This window comes from Ursus maritimus, unplaced genomic scaffold (genome assembly GCF_017311325.1).
Source record: "Ursus maritimus isolate PB19 unplaced genomic scaffold, ASM1731132v1 scaffold_32, whole genome shotgun sequence".
Lineage (NCBI taxonomy): Eukaryota > Metazoa > Chordata > Mammalia > Carnivora > Ursidae > Ursus > Ursus maritimus.
In genome coordinates this window covers 20,841,614-20,859,748 of record NW_024425786.1, presented here as the reverse complement: position 1 = coordinate 20,859,748, position 18,135 = coordinate 20,841,614, and the positions used below count along the sequence as shown (strand labels likewise).

Sequence of the window (18,135 nt, the reverse complement as noted above, 5' to 3'; positions counted from 1 at the left end):
GAGTCTCTCTGGCCTGTTTTGCCCCACCCCAACTTCAGAATGACAAAGGTTTGGAGAAATAAAAGAGGGAGTAACTAGAAAGAAGGTTGAAGGGTCAACAGGAGAGGGGGAACCTTGCTATTTCCTTAGGGGTGGGACATCTCTGTTAGGATGCTGCTGGCCGTATTTCAAGATGGTGATGGTCTCCCCGAGGGAAGGAAACTGACACCATCTATGCCTATTCTGCGTCAGGTACCTGGGGTTTCCTGCCATTATCTCATGGAATCACTACATCGCTTCAGGTTAAAAGCAAGACTCCCCATTTTATAGCTAAAGAAACTGAAGGTCAGAGATGAGAGGCAATGAGCATGCAGGTCCAGGCCCAGCTGACTTGAGAGCCCACTCCTTGGCCCCACCTCGGGACGCCCCATCCTTTACTGGTTCTTTCAGGGGGCATATCACCTACATTGAAGTTCTAGATGAAAATCGGTGGGCATTGCAGCAAACTTCCACCTGGAAACAACTTTCATAAATGAAAACTTCAGGTAGGCTTAAGTCCTGTTTCTGGAAAATATGTCTAAATGAAGAAGACCCACCAGGGTGCTGAGAGCCGTCCTAGGGTTGGGATTCACTTCTTAAGAGAAAAAAAGAAAATGGCAAGAGAAGGCAGGAGATCTAAGCCCCAGTGTAGAAAATTGGGATTGAGAGGCATGGGGCTAACAATGAAAGCCATGAAAATAATAAGCACTATTTACTGAGTGCTTACAAAGGACCAGAATGCACTAACCAGATAGTTAGTGCATCTTTTTTTTAAAAAAGCTTTATTTATTTATTTATTTATTTATTTATTTATTTATTCGACAGAGATAGAGACAGCCAGTGAGAGATGGAACACAAGCAGGGGGAGTGGGAGAGAAAGAAGCAGGCTCCCAACGGAGGAGCCTGATGTGGGGCTTGATCCCAGAACGCCAGGATCAAGCCCTGAGCCAAAGGCAGATGCTTAACGACTGAGCCACCCCGGTGCCCCTATAGTCAGTGTGTCTTAGTCTCACAACAACTCTACCAAAAAGGTAGGATTAGCATTCCTACTTTAAGTTGGGAGCCTGAAGATGAAGAAACTTACACACAGGGAGGCAGGAGTGATGCAGGACGTGAACGTAGGTGTGTCTGTCTCCAAAGGCATTGCTTTTAACCATTGGGCTTTACTAATTCCAGGAGAATAGGGGTGGGAGAAACGTAGTTCCTGTGAATGAAGTTAACCCTGCAAAGTGGGGGTTAGCAAATGCCGTAACTCGAGAAGGTGTGGCTTCAGGGTGGCTAGGGCTCCCCCAGGCCTGGTTCTCTGGGGCAGCAGAGGTGACCCAGGAGACTCTTGGCAGCCAGCAGTTGAGTGCTGTGTGTGGAAGAAGCTCTCGGGACCAGAGTAAGTGGAGAGAAGCAGAGTCTTTGTCACATCCATGGACTTCTCTCCATATTGGCTTGATGAGTAAGGGCTTAGGCCTCAGGGATACTGCTCTGAGGCTGGACCGGGAAGCTGGAGCTCGCTGGCCCTCCAGGTTCTACCGCCCCAGACCACTGGAGCCACACACCTGTGTTGCAGTCCTGCCCCTCCACCTTCTGAGACTTCAGCTTAGCGATTTAGCAATCTTAAGTCCCAGTTTCCTATAAAGTGGGGATAATCAGAGTAATAAAGGATAATTAGGTCATTGGGAGAATTCAGTGAGGTGATGGATACGCAGGACAAACCCAGTGCCTGGGATCTGGAGCTCTTGGTAAATGGCAACCATATTACTATGAGATCCCATCGTCAGTGGAGCAGGTGTGGCTTTTTCTACTTTCCACTTATTTTCACTCTCATGGTCTACTTTGTAGGTGAGACTGGAGTTCAATGAGGGAGTAAATTTAATGCCTCTTTCCTTTTTTCCTTTGTTCGTACTCTGAAAGCTTTTTATTGGTTTTCTGGTTCACAGCTCATTTCACAGTTGTGATTTGTCTCTTGCCTGGAAGATTTTAACTGGCATATAAAAGCAAGAGATTTTTCATGCTAGGAATTTTGTCTACACCATTTTCGATTTTTAAAAAAAATTTTAATTTTAAGTAATCTCTACACCCTAAAGTGAGGCTCGAACTCACAACCCTGAGATCAAGAGTCACATGCTGTACCAACTGAACACGCTAGGTGCCCCACACGTCTCTTGTAGACAAAACATTGGATCAGCTATGGTTCATTGATTAAAAATACCAGTGACTAATTCCGGTCTTAATGACAGCAATAACAACAACAAAAATATGTTTTTAGGAAGATATGGAATAGCTCTCTGAAGAAAAGACTGACAGTCAAGTCTCAGCAAAAGCATACAGGGTAGCTGCAGGATCTAGGTAGTGGGCACTGATGAGCAGTTTCTCCAGGAACTACCACATGTGCCTTGTGTCGATCTACCCAAGGTTAAATTCTTCCAAGAGACTGTCTGACGGACCTGAGTTGTGTTGTGTACCTACCCCCTTGTTCAGGGAAGGAGAGGGCACCTTGACTGAAATTCACGGTAAGTGAGCAGACACTGGGGGAGAGAAATGCTTGGAAGGCAGGTGGAGGCTGCTGTTACTGGAAGAGGGGTGTGTACGCCGGGTGAACACAGATAGCAGGTGTCCTCTACAAATATTTTTCTCTCTGTCTTAAAATACCAAGATTCAGAATTTTTCAAGAGTTCTCAAATATGCAGAATTGCTGAAAGAATAAAACAAGATATGTCCATCTAAATTCCACAATGCTAACATTTTGCTACATTTGTTTTAATTTTGCTTTGCATTTTTAAATTTGGTGAACTATTTGACAAGGGCAAACATTATGGCCCTTGACTCTTTAAATACTTCACGTATCTCCTGAGGATAACCCTACTCTACTACGTAAATGCAATACCATTACCACACCTAAAAAAGTTAATAAATATTCTGTAATATCTTACAGAAAGTTCATGTTCAAATTTCCTCAATTGATATAAAAATGCATTTTATAGATTTTTTTTCAAATTAAAGATCAAAGTTCACTCATTGCACTTGGTTGTTGGGTTTATTTATTTATTTATTTATTTTTAAAGATTTACTTATTATTTGAGAGAGAGAGAGAGAGAGATCGAGGGGAGGGGGAACGGGTAGAGGGAACAGGAGAGAGAGAATCCCAAGCAGACTCCCCACTGAGCTCAGAGCCCCATGTGGGGCTCAATCTCAAGACCCTGAGGTCATGACCTGAGCTGAAACCAAGAACAGGATGTTTAACCAACTGAGCCACACACCTGTGTTGGGATCCTGCCCCTCCTCCTTCTTTATTCCCAGGTGCCCCTCTTTGTTCTCGCTCTTTTTTAAGATTTTATTTATTTATTTATTTATTTGTCAGAGAGAGAGAGAAAGAGAGCACAAACAGGGGGAACATCAGGCAGAGGGAGAATTGGGCTCCTCAAAGAACAAGGAGCTCGATGCAGGACTCAATCCCGGGACCCTGGGATCATGACCTGAGCCAAAGGCAGACGCTTAACTGACTGAGCCACCCAGGCGCCCCTCTGAATTGCTTTTTAAACTTAATCTGTCTGTGTGTTTGCCTTGACAGCACATATACTGATTTTAATCTATTAGAGTCTTATATTTATTTTCTTACACATTTTTTCACATAAAGGAATGTATTTGGATGTATTACTAAATTGAAGAGAATCTGCCCAGACATTTTTTAAAAAGATTTTATTTATTTATTTTAGAAAGAGAGAGAGAGAGAGCAGGTGCACAAGCGGGGGAAGGGGCAGAGGGAGAGGGAGAGAGAGAATCTCAAGCAGACTCCTTGCTGAGTGAGGAGCCCAATGCAGGGCTCAATCTCTTGACCTTGAGATCACGACCTCAGTCAAAATGAAGAATTGGATGCTTAACCGACTAAGCCACCCAGACACCCCTGCCCAGACTTTTATACTGTTCAAGTTAATTAGATCTAACTCAGCAAGGTCATAATCAGTGGCTTAATTTATTTTAAACTAGGGGGCACCTGGGGGGCTCAGTTAGTTGGGCATCCAACTCTTGGTTTGGGCTTGGGTCATGGTGGCAGGGCTGTGGGACTGAGCTCCTCACTCAACGTGGAGTCTCCTTGGGATTCTTTCACCCTCCCTCTCCCTCCCCCTCTGCTCTTCCCTGCACTCGCTCTCGCTCTCTCTCAAATAAATAAATATCTTTTTTTAAAAGAGAAAAAATTTATCACTAAACTGGAATAAAATTAACCTTCTATAACAAACATAGTTTACAGCTTTAAGTGAATAACCACTGTTTTCTGTTTTATTTTATTTTATTTTTTTTAGAGAGAGTATGAGCAAGGGGTGAGGGGCAGAGGGCAAGGGAGAGAGAGAGAGAATACCAAGCAGACTCCAGGCTCAATAAGGAGCCCAATGCTGGGCTCGATCCCACAACCCTGAGATCATGACCTGAGCCCAAACCAAGAGTCCAATGTTTAACCAACTGTGATACCCGGACACCACCCCCCTTATCTTTCTAAACAGAGGAGAATGGATAACCCAGTGCGTGGCTTTCTCCAAAGCACTTGGATTAATGGCTTCTTACCTTCCCAAGTTTCCTTATAAAGATCGGGATTTTAGGGTCCATTACGATTTTTTTCTGTATTTCTAAACTCGTGAAAGCTTCATAGCATAGCTTCTATATCTCCATTCTTTTCTGATTTTTAATCATTTATATAATTCCAAGCACTTTACATATTTTTAATTTTCATACAACTCTATGAGATAAGGACTTTCCCCCTCCTCTTCCTCCTTCTCCTCCTTCTTCTTCAATAGGCGCTTTTAAAAATCTCCATTTTATAGGTGAGAAATATGAGGTACTGAGAGGTTATTTGACCTGTGTGGTGTCTTACAACTCTCAGGGGGAGAGCCAGCAAATTTTGGGAGAACAGACACAATCTCTCTAAAGAGGCCTTGTTCTTAATCTCTACACATTCTCACTTTAGGAGAAAAGAAACAAACAGAAACAAAACAACCCCAGCAAACTTTCCCAGTATGTGTAACATAGAAATGAATAGTCTCCTTCATTCTTATCGACAAGAATTATCCATTGCTAACTGTTTATGTTTTAATTTAAAATCTAACAGAGTACAAATACACAGATAACAGCATTCTTGGAGGAGAACACAGACATAATTAGAAACAAATATTAATCTCGCTGGCAGGAAACTTCCAAGAGGCTTCAGTCTGACCCATCTCTAGACCAGAATAAGGGATAGGGAAGGCTGGAATTGGACAGGGATAAGGGGTGGTGATGACTCAGCTTAGTTGTGGGCAACTGCCAGGATCCCCACAGCAAGGAGTCCCCTGAACAAGAGGGGAACCAGGAGTGGGACTAGGAGGCCAAAGTGGGTCAGACTAATATTAAATACCGTGAAAACAGGGCAGAAGCCAGGTATTCCAGATGAATCCAGCCAGAAAGGATGATCCACCATCAGTAAGGGAAGGAGCTGGTCTGTGGGTCTCTTGTTGCCCACTCACAATTATGTGGTTTCAAGGCTGTGCCAAGACAGCTGCTATTGGGCATATGTGCAAGAAGATACTATCTCAAGTATGTTAATCAAAATAGAAAGGCATCCTGGTAGAAGAGTGTTGGACATGGCAGGGATATGACCATGAGCGGGAAGACGGCATCCAGAAGTGGTTAAAGTGGGGGCCATTGTAGGTAGTACGAGAATGGGTATTACAATGGCCTAAGTCAGCAGTTCTCAAATGTTTTGATCTTAGGATCACTTAACACTCCTAAAAATTATTGTGAGCCCCAAAGAGCTTTTGTGTAAATGGGTTATAGCTATGAATATTTGCTCTTTTACAAATTAAAACATAAATTTTGAAAGTAAAGCACATATTTGAATACCTATTCCTTAGTCATCAGAGCAATAACATCATCACATAGTCTCTGGGAGAATAAGAGTGAAAAAGTAAAATACTGAGTTAGCAGTATTTTCAAATACTTTTTATTTCAATCACTGCCTGATAGTTTCTTGGAGACCTCCATACTTGAAGAACCACTGGTTCAGGTAATATGTAGCATCTTATATTTAGGTAGTACTCGATAGTTTACAAAGTCCTTGAATCAGGAGAAATATTCTTATTCCAATTTTATAGCTGGAAAGCACACCGCTGTGAGAGCAGGGGAGGGACCCAGCAGAGAAGGAACCCTGGCTCCGAAGGGTTCTTGCTGAGATGGTGCTCGGGGACCCTTCACTGCAGCAACTGCGCTTTCTAAGCTTCCAATGATTCCTGGGACTGGTCATGTTCACCTGGGTACTGAAAAGCTGTCGAACTGTCTGGAACTCCAGGCTGTCTGGGGGAGTGAAAGGCCCTTGCCTCTAACATCAGGTGCTCAGATATCCATGTGAGGGACTCTAATGTAGGCATCAGGTAGATATGGAAAAGTCTACCTGAAGGCAGAGAGAGTGGGAACTGAGCTTTTTTTTTTTTTTTATTTTAATGCTGTACCTTCTCATGTTTCCCCCTAGGAAATCATTCTAGGTGTTTAAAGCAGAGAGCAATTATTTTAGTTAAACAGATGTTTAGAAAACCGTTGGAAAATCTGAAGGAGAGAGCTTTAGGAGGCCAACTGGGGGATTCTGATCTCAAGAATATACTTCTATAACTAAGGTTCAGGAGTCAGAAAGCTAGGACGGGGGAACGGCCTTCCTGGTCTCTCTTCCTACATCTACCTTTCTAACTCATGGAGCTGGAGATAAAAACTGAAATACTGCCACAGAAAAACCCCCATCTCCAGTGATGATCCTATTGACCAGTAGAAACAGCCAAGTGCAGGAAAATGGCCTTTTTCTCAATTCTCTTGTAAATCTGACCTAAGGGCCTCTAATTGGCATTACCTAGTTTTCATCCAAAACCCCAGTGGTAAGGGAGCCTGAGAAGTGCCATCTTGAACCTTCCCAGATCGGCAGCGTAGGAAGGCTCACTAGAAAGAAGTGGGAACAGAGGCCCCACTGAACCTTTGCAACACACAACATTTCTGACCAGAGATTGATTGGAACGTGAGCTCCACAAGGGCAGGAGTTTGGTCCGATTTGTTTTCTGCTGTGTCCTCAGAGTCTAGACTATTACAAAGTAGCTGCAAAATCAATAGGTAGCTACACATCAGAATGGATGTTTCCGCAGGAGCTGTTCTGGGGAACATCAGGCCGACTACAGTAGAGGCAACAGGTCTGACAATGGCTGGGTCTATCTGGATGACCTCTACGGCTGCTTTGACCTATAGACGAGGATGGAAGTGTTCCTGTGTCAGCATAATGCGCTAGCTCCATCCATGTCACTGCAAATGGCACAATTTCATCCTTTATTATGGCTGAGTAATACTCTCGTGTGTGTGTGTGTGTGTGTGTGTGTGTGTGTAACATCTTACTTATCCATTCATCAATCTATGCACAATGGGTTGTTTCCATAATCTGGTTATTGTAGATACTGCTGCTATAAACATTGAGGTGCTAAAAACATTGGGGTGCATGTATCCCCTTGGATTAGTATTTTTGTATTCTTTGGATAAATACCTGGTCGTGCGATTGCTGGGTCATAGGGTAGTTCTATTTTAGATTGCTTTTAAAAAAATTAATTATTGTAGCAAGAACACATAACATAAAATTAACCATCTTAACCATTTTAAGTGTATAGTGTATACTGAACAACAATTCCCCTCTGTCCCCCCACCCCAGCCCCTGGTAACCACTATTCTACTTTCTATGTTAATGAATTTGACTACTTTAGATACTTCGTGTAGGTGGAATCATATAGTATTTGTCCTTTTGTGACTGGCTTATTTCACTTAGCATAATGTCCTTAAGGTTCATCCCTATTGTTTTTTGTTTTGTTTTTAAAGTATTTAATTTTTATTTATTTTATTTATTTATTTATTTTATTTATTTTTAATTTATTGTGAGAGAGAGAGAGAGCAAGAGTGCGTGTGCACGCGCATGAGGTTGGGGGAGGGGCAGAGAGACAAGCAGGCTCCCTGATGAACAGGGAGATGAGCAGGGAGCCCGATGCTGGACCCAGGATGCTGGGATCATCACCTGAGCCAAAGGCAGATGCTTAACTGACTGAGCCACCCAGGCATCCAAAGTTCATCTTTATTGTAGCATGTGACAGGATTTCCTTTTTAAGGCTCCATAGTATTCTGTTGTACGTATACACCGCATCTGTTTATCCATTCATCTGCTGATGGACACTTGGGTTGCTTCCACTTCTTCGCTATAGTGGCTAGTGCTGCTACAAACATGCGTGTGCAAATATCCCTTTGAGACTCTGCTTTCGATTCTTTTGGATAATTTACTCGGAAATGGGAATGCTGGATCATACAGTAATCCTTTTTTATCCCACCAACTACCAATTGCTTTTAGAGGTTCAACTGTCATGTGTATAATAAGATATTGTCTTAAATACAACAGAGAAGTGAACAGAAACAAAACCCAGACCATAGCGCTTCAGATATACCAATCAGGAGAGTTTAAATTGGTAACTGTTAACAAAACACTGATCATACATTCACCGTGTTTTTTAAAAAATGGAAATATATAATTTACAGATCTTATTTTTAGACACTTTCAGTGTAATTAAGCTTGTGTTTTGATTTACATTTGTATTTGTTTAGGAAGACCTCACTATAGGGGCACCTGGCTGGCTCAGTTGGAAGAGCATGCAACTCTTGGTCTCAGGGTCATGAGTTCAAACCCCATGTTGGGTGTAGAAATTACTTAGAAATAAATAAATAAACTTAAAAAAAAGACTTGGCCATAATATTTTTAGATTATTTCATTGTTTGTTTTTTAAAGATTTTATTTATTTACTTGAGAGAAAGAGAGAGAGCACCAGCAGCGGGAGGGGCAGACTCCCCACCGAGGGGGGAACCTGACACGGGGCTCGATCCCTGGACTCCAGGATCATGACCTGAGCCAAAGGGTGGATGCTTAACTGACTGAGCCACGCAGGGACCCCATTTTTAGGCTATTTTAACAGCCTTTCTTTTGTATTAAATTTTTAATGAAATATTTGAAATATTTCAAATCTACGGAAAATAATATAACAAATATCTACTTAAACCCAACTCAAGTAAAATCATATTTTTTGGCATATTTCTTTAGATCTGTCCCCAAGAGTAGTGCAGTAGGTCAGGAAAAAAAAAAAACAATAAACATTTCCACTTCTACCGACTGTGACAGCAAGTAAAGATTCATGAAAAAAGAGAAAAGAAACAAGTAAGTAAAATGAATTCATACATGGATACATAAACTCTTCCTGTAGTTTGAGAGAAATGACAAGCTCTGAAGTCACATAGACCCGGGTTCAAGTCCTGGGTTTGCTTGTTGCCAGTTGTGTGGTCTTGAGAAAGTTCTTTAACCCATCTTTTTTTTTTTTTTTTAGGATTTTGTTTATTTGAGAGAGAGCGTGCACATGAGCAGGGGTGAGGGAGGGGCAGAGGGCGAGGGAGAAACAGACTCCCCACTGAGAAGGGAGCCCGATCCAGACCTGATCCCAGGACCCTGAGATCATGACCCGAGCCAAAGGCAGACGCCCAAACGACTCAGCCACCCCAGGTACCCCTCCTTAACCTATCTTTGCCTCAGTTTTCTCATCTGTAAAATGGAGATAATCATAATACTTCCCAGGTTTGTTGGGATGATTGAAAGAGAAATATGAACACACATATTTAATATGTACAGTAAGTAACACAGAGCAAAGCTTCAATAAATATTAGTAATTACTTATTTTATTTATTGAGCACCTAGTATATGCCAATCACTCTTTTAGTACTGAAAATTCAGCAGTGCACAAGAAAGATAAAGACCTCAGTAGGGGCGCCTGTGTGACTCAGTCAGTTGGGCGTCTGCCTTTGGCTTGGGTAATGATCCCAGGGTCCTGGGATTGAGCCCCGCATAGGGCTCCCCACGCTGTGAGAAGCCTGCTTCTCCCTCTCTCTCTGCCTGCCACTCCCCCTGCTTGTCCTCTCTCTCTCTGTGTCAAATAAATAAATAAAATCTTAAAAAAAAAAAAGACCCCTGTGCAGCTTACTTTCTAGTGATAGGCAATAAACAAACAAGGTGATTTCAGATAGTGATAAGGACCCTGAGGAAAACGTATGGGAAGGGGATGCAGGAACTACTTTAGACAGCAGACAGGAGGCCAGGGGAGGCCCATGCGAAGGCTTCAGGGGTGAATTTAACTGAGAGTAGCAGAAAGAATCAGTCATTGGAAGGTTTGGGGAGGAGTGTTGGAGAGAGCAGGAACAGTGCGTGCTTAGGCTCTGAGGTAATAAAGCTTGGTTTGTACAGGAAGAAAGGACAGGATGGCTGGAACTGTATTTGAGGGGAAGGGAGGCTGGGCATGACATCTGAGAGGGAGAACGGGTCAAGAAGGGCCTTGTGAACCACAGATTAGAGCTTAGATTTTATTCTTTTTCTTTTTAGATTTTATTCTTAAGGGGCTGTGAAGACATTGGAAGGTTTTTATTGTTAGTATGTACAACACTCTTTGCTCTCAGGAGGAATTTGTGTGCTTTTCTGCGGCCCTGTTCTAGAATTATGTATGGGTATATGCTTTAGGAATAACTGTTCTGGGAAATAGCACATTGGTTACCCATGGGCTCCCCCTGGTGGAATTGGTGGCTCAGGTTGTATCGTTTAAGATGAGCAAAAGCAAAGTAAATGGGCAATTTATCTTTTCAGTCAACAAACATTTATTGGGCACCCACAAGGTGCTAGGCTCTGTTCTAGTGCTGGAATACATCTGTGAACAAAACACAGACACCTGTGCTCTCCTGGAGCTTACATTTTGGTGTGTGTATGTGGGAGAAAGACATTTAACCAAATTTACTAGCAAATTGTTGGATGGGATAAATGTATTTGAGAAAACATAAGGGAGGAATTGGGCTAGAAAGTGCAGGGAGGGTGGTGGTGCTTCAGTTTCAAATACAGTGGCAGGGAAGTTCTCATTAAGAGGGTAACATTTGAACAAAGATGTAAAGGAGGTGACAGGGTAAATGATTGTAACGGTTATCTGGGGGAAGGTCATCCCAGGCAGAGAGATCAGCAAGCACGAAGGGCCTGAGTTTATGTGCAGGTTTGAGGAATAGCAGGGAGGCCAATATGCCTTGAAGTAGGGGGATAATGGAGAGCAGGAGATGAGATTAGTTGTACTTGGGTGGGGGGAGGACGGTGTCACATCTTGGGGGGCTTCTAGACCAGTTTAAGGATTTTTTGTTTTCCTTGAAAATAGTACTCCAGGAGCACCTAGGTGGCTCGGTTGGTTAAGCGTCTGCCTTGGGCTCGGGTCATCATCTCTCCTGGGATCAAGCCCCGTGCTGGGCTCCCTGCTCGGCTGGGAGTCTGCTTCTCCCTCTTCCTCTGCCTCCTGCTTGTGCTCTCTCTCTAGCTCTATCTCAAATTAATAAATAAGATCTTAAAAAATTAAAAAGAAAATAGGAGTCCATTGGAAAAGGGACATGATCTGCTTAAGGTTTTAACAGAAGCTTGTTGCCATAATAGATCATGAAAAAGTAAGGGTATAAAAAAGAGCAGTCACACATTATCTGTGGCTTTTACCAAGAGAGGCAGTGAATGGTCAGATTCTGAACAAATTTTGATGGCAGATTCTGCAGAACTCATTGATGAATTTGACGTGGGGGTGTAAAAGAGGAGTCGAGGATCTTAATAAACGACATTACTTAATAAATTGTTGTCATAGGAAGAGGTGATCAAAGAATATATAGTCAAAAATGTAGAAAAAAGTATTTTAGGGGCGCTTGGGTTGCTCAGTCAGTTGAGCATCCACCTCTTAATCTCAGCTCAGGTCTTGATCTCACCGTGGAGAGTTCAAGTCCCACATTGGGCTCTGTGATGGACGTGGTGTCTACTTAAAGAAAGAGAAAAACAGAAAAAAAGTATTTTGGAGGTGTGTCAAGCAGTGTAAAAATAGTGTGTAATTTTTCTGGATTTTGTGGTATTTGTTAAGTTTTAAAAATTTGTAATTTGTGATTTATTTTCTCACTCCAAAGATTCATTTTTATAACTCATATTGTATTTGTAATTTTGGATTTTTTTAAAACAGGGCCCTCAAATTGAATAAATCTCAAGCCCCTGAATTCAACCCAGCTCCTTGCTCATATTTGGGTAGTAATTTAAACTTAGTGAAGCATTAATAAATATTGTTTCTGATAAAATTATTACATAAAATAATGTGCACGAAACAGAAGTCATTGTAAGATTAATACAATATTAGAAATAAACTAATAGTGGGGATTAAAACACGACCCTGGTCTCGCCTCCCCACCAGTGTCTTCCAAAACGTCTCACCCATTCTTCCTCCCACAGTTTTTCTAAACCTATCACATATATCCGGCATTTCTTCTCACGAGCACTTTGGGGAAACAGGCATTACACGAATTTTAAAAGACCTTCTAAAAATATGAATGCTGAAATATTCTTTATCTGGGCGGCTTGTGCCTCAGCAGCACCAACGCCCGCTCGCAACAAGAATCAGCCTCTCAGCAGTAAGCCCGCCCAGGCTCCCCGCGGGGCGGGGCGGGGCGGGGCTCCCGGGAGGGCGGAGTGGGCGGGGTCTAGGCCCTTCCTCGCCCCGCCCCGTGAGGCCTGACACATGCGCCCAGAGGTTTCTGGTGGAACGAGGTGTGGATTGTGAGGTGACCCTGGCCGCTGCTTCCGGTTCCTAGGGATGCGCATCCGGGTCACGCTAACGCCGCGGTTTCCTCCATCCGCTTGGTTCTGCTGTGAGTCTGGACCAGTACCCATGTCCTGCTTTGGGGCCTCTGCAGCCTTAGGGTGAGCCTCCGCCGCAGCAGGGTCTGAATGCGGCCGGTCGAATGCAGCCTGTAGGGGGACGGGTGAAAAGTTCTGTCCCGGTCCCTGTGGGTTGGGGTTCTCTTTGCCTATCCCTTGTCCCTGCAATGCTTCCCTCACTTTAACCCTTTCCCTCGCCGGCCTCGCCTCTTTCACCTCCCCGTAGCCTTGCTCATCCCCGCGCACCTCTCGCCTGGCTGTTTTCCTCATTTTCATCCGCCGGTTACAAGCTCGGTTTCTTGCCTTTTGCCTCAGCGCTTCCCTCACCACTGCCTCTCGCTTTTCCCCGGCACTCACGTTATCACCTCCCTGGTATCTCGCCGTTCTTTCCCGTAGCAGGACGGCCCACCCCCTCATTGTGCTTCGCCTCCTCCACTGCGAAACTGAGCCTGTCTTTCTGGGGTCCTAGGTCCCGTCCCCCAGCTTCCATCACCTTCGACCCCTGTCCCTTCCTGGGACTAGGAGGTGACATTTGTGCTTCGCCTGGGGTTCTCCCGCCTTTTCTTAGCTAGAGGAGAGCTTAGCCAAAGCCCCAATCTGCGCCGATTTATCCGTCCTGTGTGAAGTTTTGCCTTGAGGCGTTGGGTTAGACTCCACTCTGGTAGCTTCCGTGGTTAGGGAACAACAAAGGCGTTCCCAGTTCTTTGCTGGAGCACAGTTTGGGGGGCTCTCTCTGGAGAGGGCTAACAGGTGGCAGGCACTCGGAACTGCTAGAGATTGGGCTTGTGTGGTCTTGTTAACCGACAGGCCGTGAGGGCGTCCTGTCATTTTTGTATTCTCTGTCCCATAAGAATGGATGTGCACAGCTGAGGCAAAAATGCGGATATTCTTGGGACGATCACCTTTGTTTTCTGCATGGGCCTTACTTACAGGACAGTGGCTATGACAGAGGACAGAGTTTCTTGGGAGATTTTTAGCCCCAGATTTATAAGCTTTTTGCCAAAAATTTTAGTGTTACTGAAATGTTTTCTGCTAAAGAGTGCACTATAGTAATTTCAAAGTGTATTTTCTTTACTTGATCTCAGTGTGCATATGTATCTTTATCCTTACCTCTTACAAATTGTTTCGTCATTTTTACTGTATTGACAATTTTTCTATTTTTCCCGTTTCTTCGTAAGCCAGACATTACACTACATTATTACTTCGACTATTATTCTTTTATTTTTTCTTTACTGTTTTCACCTTAGTCTTTTTTTTTTTTTTGGTAAAGATTTATTTATTTATTTGAGAGAGAGGAAGCAGGAGCAGGAGGGGCAGAGGGAGAGGGGGAGAGAGAATCTCAAGCAGACTCCCCGCTGAGATGGAAGCCTGATGCCACTGTATCTCATGACCCTGAGATCACGACCTGAGCCCAAACCAAGAGTCCTGACATTTAACTGACTATGCCACTCAGGCACCCCTCCACCTTAGTCTTAAAACCATCTTTTTCTCATTTGAGACTTAGGTTTCTCTTAAATTTCTTACATTTCTCTGATGGCTCTTGGTCATCTCTAAGATGAAGAGATTGGACTTAATAGTGTTAGTGTCCTGTTTCTCAAATTTTGTGATCTGAGGTGTATTTTGAGACCCAGGGTTAGATAATTTTTATTTTTGTTTTACCAATGTTTATGGTGGTGTCTAGCATTTGATTGCGAGTGTTTTTGTGTGAGCAGCTTCTGAAATATAAATTGTGCTCTGAAACTTAGTACTTAAGTGAACAGAGTAAATACAGCTTTTAGTGTCTGCTTCACTTTTGACTGGTGAGTTACAGAAAAGTTTCTCTCATTATATGATACATATACATACGCAAGCATAGCATAGACCTTGGCTCATTCCAGAATTGAGCTGCTCCCTTCAGCTATTTTTAGCAAAGGACTTTGGAGCTTGGCCATATTAGTCCTAGAAGCCACAGAGAAGGACCCTTCTGGTTGGCTTTCAGGCCTTATCTAACTGCTGAGGGAAGAAGACCTTTTGAAAGCTCCTTACCCTTACCTCTTCCCCAGCACCTATACTGGAAACTAGCTTCTGTTCAACCTGGTCTCATCATTTTGCATCCTTAAAAACTAACCCCAGTGAGTATGGGCTAATTCTCTCCATTTGCTTACCTCCAGGTTTATGTACTTAAAAGATTTTTTTTAGCCATGGGAACTCCATAGACTTATATTTGGATTGATGCAAGTCCCTTTTTCAACCTTTTTCATTTCTGAACTTTCTATTTCTTGAGCATGTCTAAGTCTAAACCTAGATGGATTTCTACAGTTTACAGCTGGAGGAAACCATTGAGCTCAAACTTACCCCTTCATTTTACAAGTAAGGAAATCAAGACTTAAAGAATTGGATTTTTCCAAGGTCAGTTTTTACAAATAAAGAAGTTTTGTGCATGCACTCAGAAGTGGGTTTTAGTTCTCTCGAAGTTGTAGATCAGAGAGCACAATATAGTATTTAGTGGTTCATTTCAATACATTTGTGAGGAATGAGTTTTAGGATAAGAAATTTATGACAGATATTTAAATTCAAGCTGAAGTCATTTCACCTTCAAAGATGGACTCTAGAAAGAAATTGTGTTGTGCAGAAGTAGAAGTCGAAAAGTCTTAGGGAATCTCTCTTTTCTTCTAAAATCACTTTAGCTTATTATGATATAAATGCTGCGTAAAAGCCTTAAATGAAATGAACATCCTCCTCATTGGAACAGTTGTGTTCGTGCTCCTGATCTTCCTACCCAGCATTAATACTTTCTAATTACCGAAAAGCCTGCACGTCTTACCTAGCTTACAAACAAACAAACAAACAAACAGTCACTAGAGACAGCTTAGTTAGTGTATGTTTGTAATGCTCGGGAGAGGAATCGCTGTCGGTTTTCTATATAGTTTGGCAGTTGTAGCTTGTAACCCTGAGGGCTTAATTTAAAATAAATGTCTGCATATTAGTTTATGCCTACCAGGCTTTCTGTTTTTATTTGGTTTAATTATTTTTGAATGTTATTTTTTTTGTCATTTTATTTGCTACCGTGCTTTGTTTTACATGGTTTAATTTTTATTCTTGAACCCTGAAATATATATTAAGGAAAATGCAGCTTTAAAAATTCAAGAAACAAAGTACACCTCTTCCATGTTCTTATCATTTGTACTTCGCAGTGTGATGGTTTCTGTGATCTGCCTAAGCCACTTCATAACTTCAGTGTTTTTGTTTTCCTTTCGGATAAAAGGCTGATAGAACTTGTCTAAAAGACTTTTGTGTTCTGTATATAACAGCAGGATATCTTAACTTATGTGTATTTTAAATGGAGGAAGAATAGTTTGAAATAGTTAACGTAGACTAGTTTAACATAGAAATGGTTCAAAATATATTTAAGAATATTAGGAATAGTTTATTCTTCTCATACATTCATTTATATCAAGGGGTTAATTATTTGGAGTAAATAATTTTGGAATAAAGTTGAAAATAGGTGGACTTTCTATCTGCTAATTAACTTAAAAATGCAGGTGCATGTTCTTATACAGAATATATGGCTTAAGCTGTGAATATGTTTTATTGATAGAGAACATAGCAGATAATGGAACAGCAACCACACCATCATCTTGATATTTTTATTTGGTCCCACCAACCTAAGTCTTAGGGTATCTATTTATTAAATTAAAAATAATGAGAGTATCTTTGTTATTTATAGTATATTTAAAAACAGTTATTAGCAATATGGACTTCATAAGATTTATCTTTACTGTTTTCTCCTTTTAAATATGTAGCAGTATTTTATCTTTTTTTTTTTTAAGTAATCTCTACGCACAACATGCGGCTGGAATTCATGACCCAGAGATCAAGAGTTGCATACTCTACCGACTGAGCCAGCCAGGCACCCCTGTATTAGTATTTTAAATCAAAATAGGAAATGTGTAAATAGTGCTAACCTTTCAACATCCATTGAAATCGTAAAACTCATGATTAAAAACTTTTTAACAGGGGCGCCTGGGTGGCTCAGTCGTTAAGCGTCTGCCTTTGGCTCAGGGCGTGATCCCGGCATTCTGGGATCAAGCCCCACATCAGGCTCCTCCGCTGGGAGCCTGCCGCTTCCTCTCCCACTCCCGCAGCTTGTGTTCCCTCTCTCGCTGGCTGTCTCTTTCTCTGTCAAATAAATAAATAATTAATTTAAAAAAAAAAACCTTTTTAACAGAGTGAATAGAGGGAACATACCTCCACATAATAAAGACCATAAATGACAAACCCATCAAAAACATAGTCAACAGTGAAATACTGAAAGCTTTTTTTCTAAAATCAGGAACAAGACAAAGATGCCCATTCTCAACACATTTATTCGACATAGTATTGGAAGTCCTAGCCACAGCAATTAGGCAGAAAAAGAAAAAGAAAATGTATCCAAATTGGTAAGGAATAAGTTAAACTGTTAATATTTGCAGGTGACCTAATTCTACATGTAGAAAACCTAAAGTCTCCACAAAAAACTTAGAATTAATGAATTCAGTAAATTTGGAAGATAAAATGCCAAGATACAAAAATCTGTTGCATTTCTACACAATAATAACTGTAGAAAGAGAAATTAAGAAAACAATCCCATTTACAGTGGCATCAAAAAGAATAAAATGTCTAGGAATAAATTTAATCAAGGTGGTGAAAGACCTATACACAGAAAACTATAAGACTGATTTATTTTTTTTTTTAAGATTTTATTTATTTATTTGACAGAGAGCCAGGGAGAGAGGGAACATAAGCAGGGGGAGTGGGAGAGGAAGAAGCAGGCTCCCAGCGGAGGAGCCTGATGCGGGGCTCGATCCCAGAAGCCTGGGATCACGCCCTGAGCTGAAGGCAGGCGCTTAACGACTGAGCCATCCAGGCGCCCCTAAGACATTGATTTAAAGATTGAAGATGAGGGCGGCCGGGTGGCTCAGTCGGTTAAGCGTCTGCCTTGGCTCAGGTCATGATTGGGACTGAGTCCCTGCTTGGTGGGGAGCCTCTTTCTCCCTCTGCCCCTCCCCGCTGCTTGTGCTCTCTGTCTCTCTCTCACCAGGTCTCATGCTCTCTCTCTCTCTCTCTCAAATAAATAAATAAAATCTTTAAAAAAAATTGAAGACGACACAAATAAACAGAGTCCATTCTCATATATAGGAAGAGCTAATATTATTACAATGTCCATACTACTCAAAGCAATCTACAGAATCGATGCAATTCCTTTCAAAATTCCAATGGCATTTTTCACAGAACAGAAACAAATAACTAACATTTGGGTGGAAAATTTTTAAAAAGAAAAGAAAGAAAAATTTAAAAAATAGTGGTGACTTACTGTAAGTTAAGAGATT

At 42.0% G+C, this 18,135-nt stretch overlaps 1 protein-coding gene across 2 annotated transcripts in view; it reads left to right on the top strand.

The window, feature by feature from the left end:
* The first annotated feature begins 12,697 nt into the window (after positions 1-12,697).
* Positions 12,698-18,135, top strand: part of EYA3 (EYA transcriptional coactivator and phosphatase 3) — a 95,571-nt gene continuing 90,133 nt past the window's right edge. For both annotated transcript variants that reach the window (XM_008694535.2, XM_008694534.2), the window contains exon 1: positions 12,698-12,829. The gene's annotated coding sequence lies outside the window, so the exon portion shown is untranslated. The remainder of the gene's footprint in view (positions 12,830-18,135) is intronic.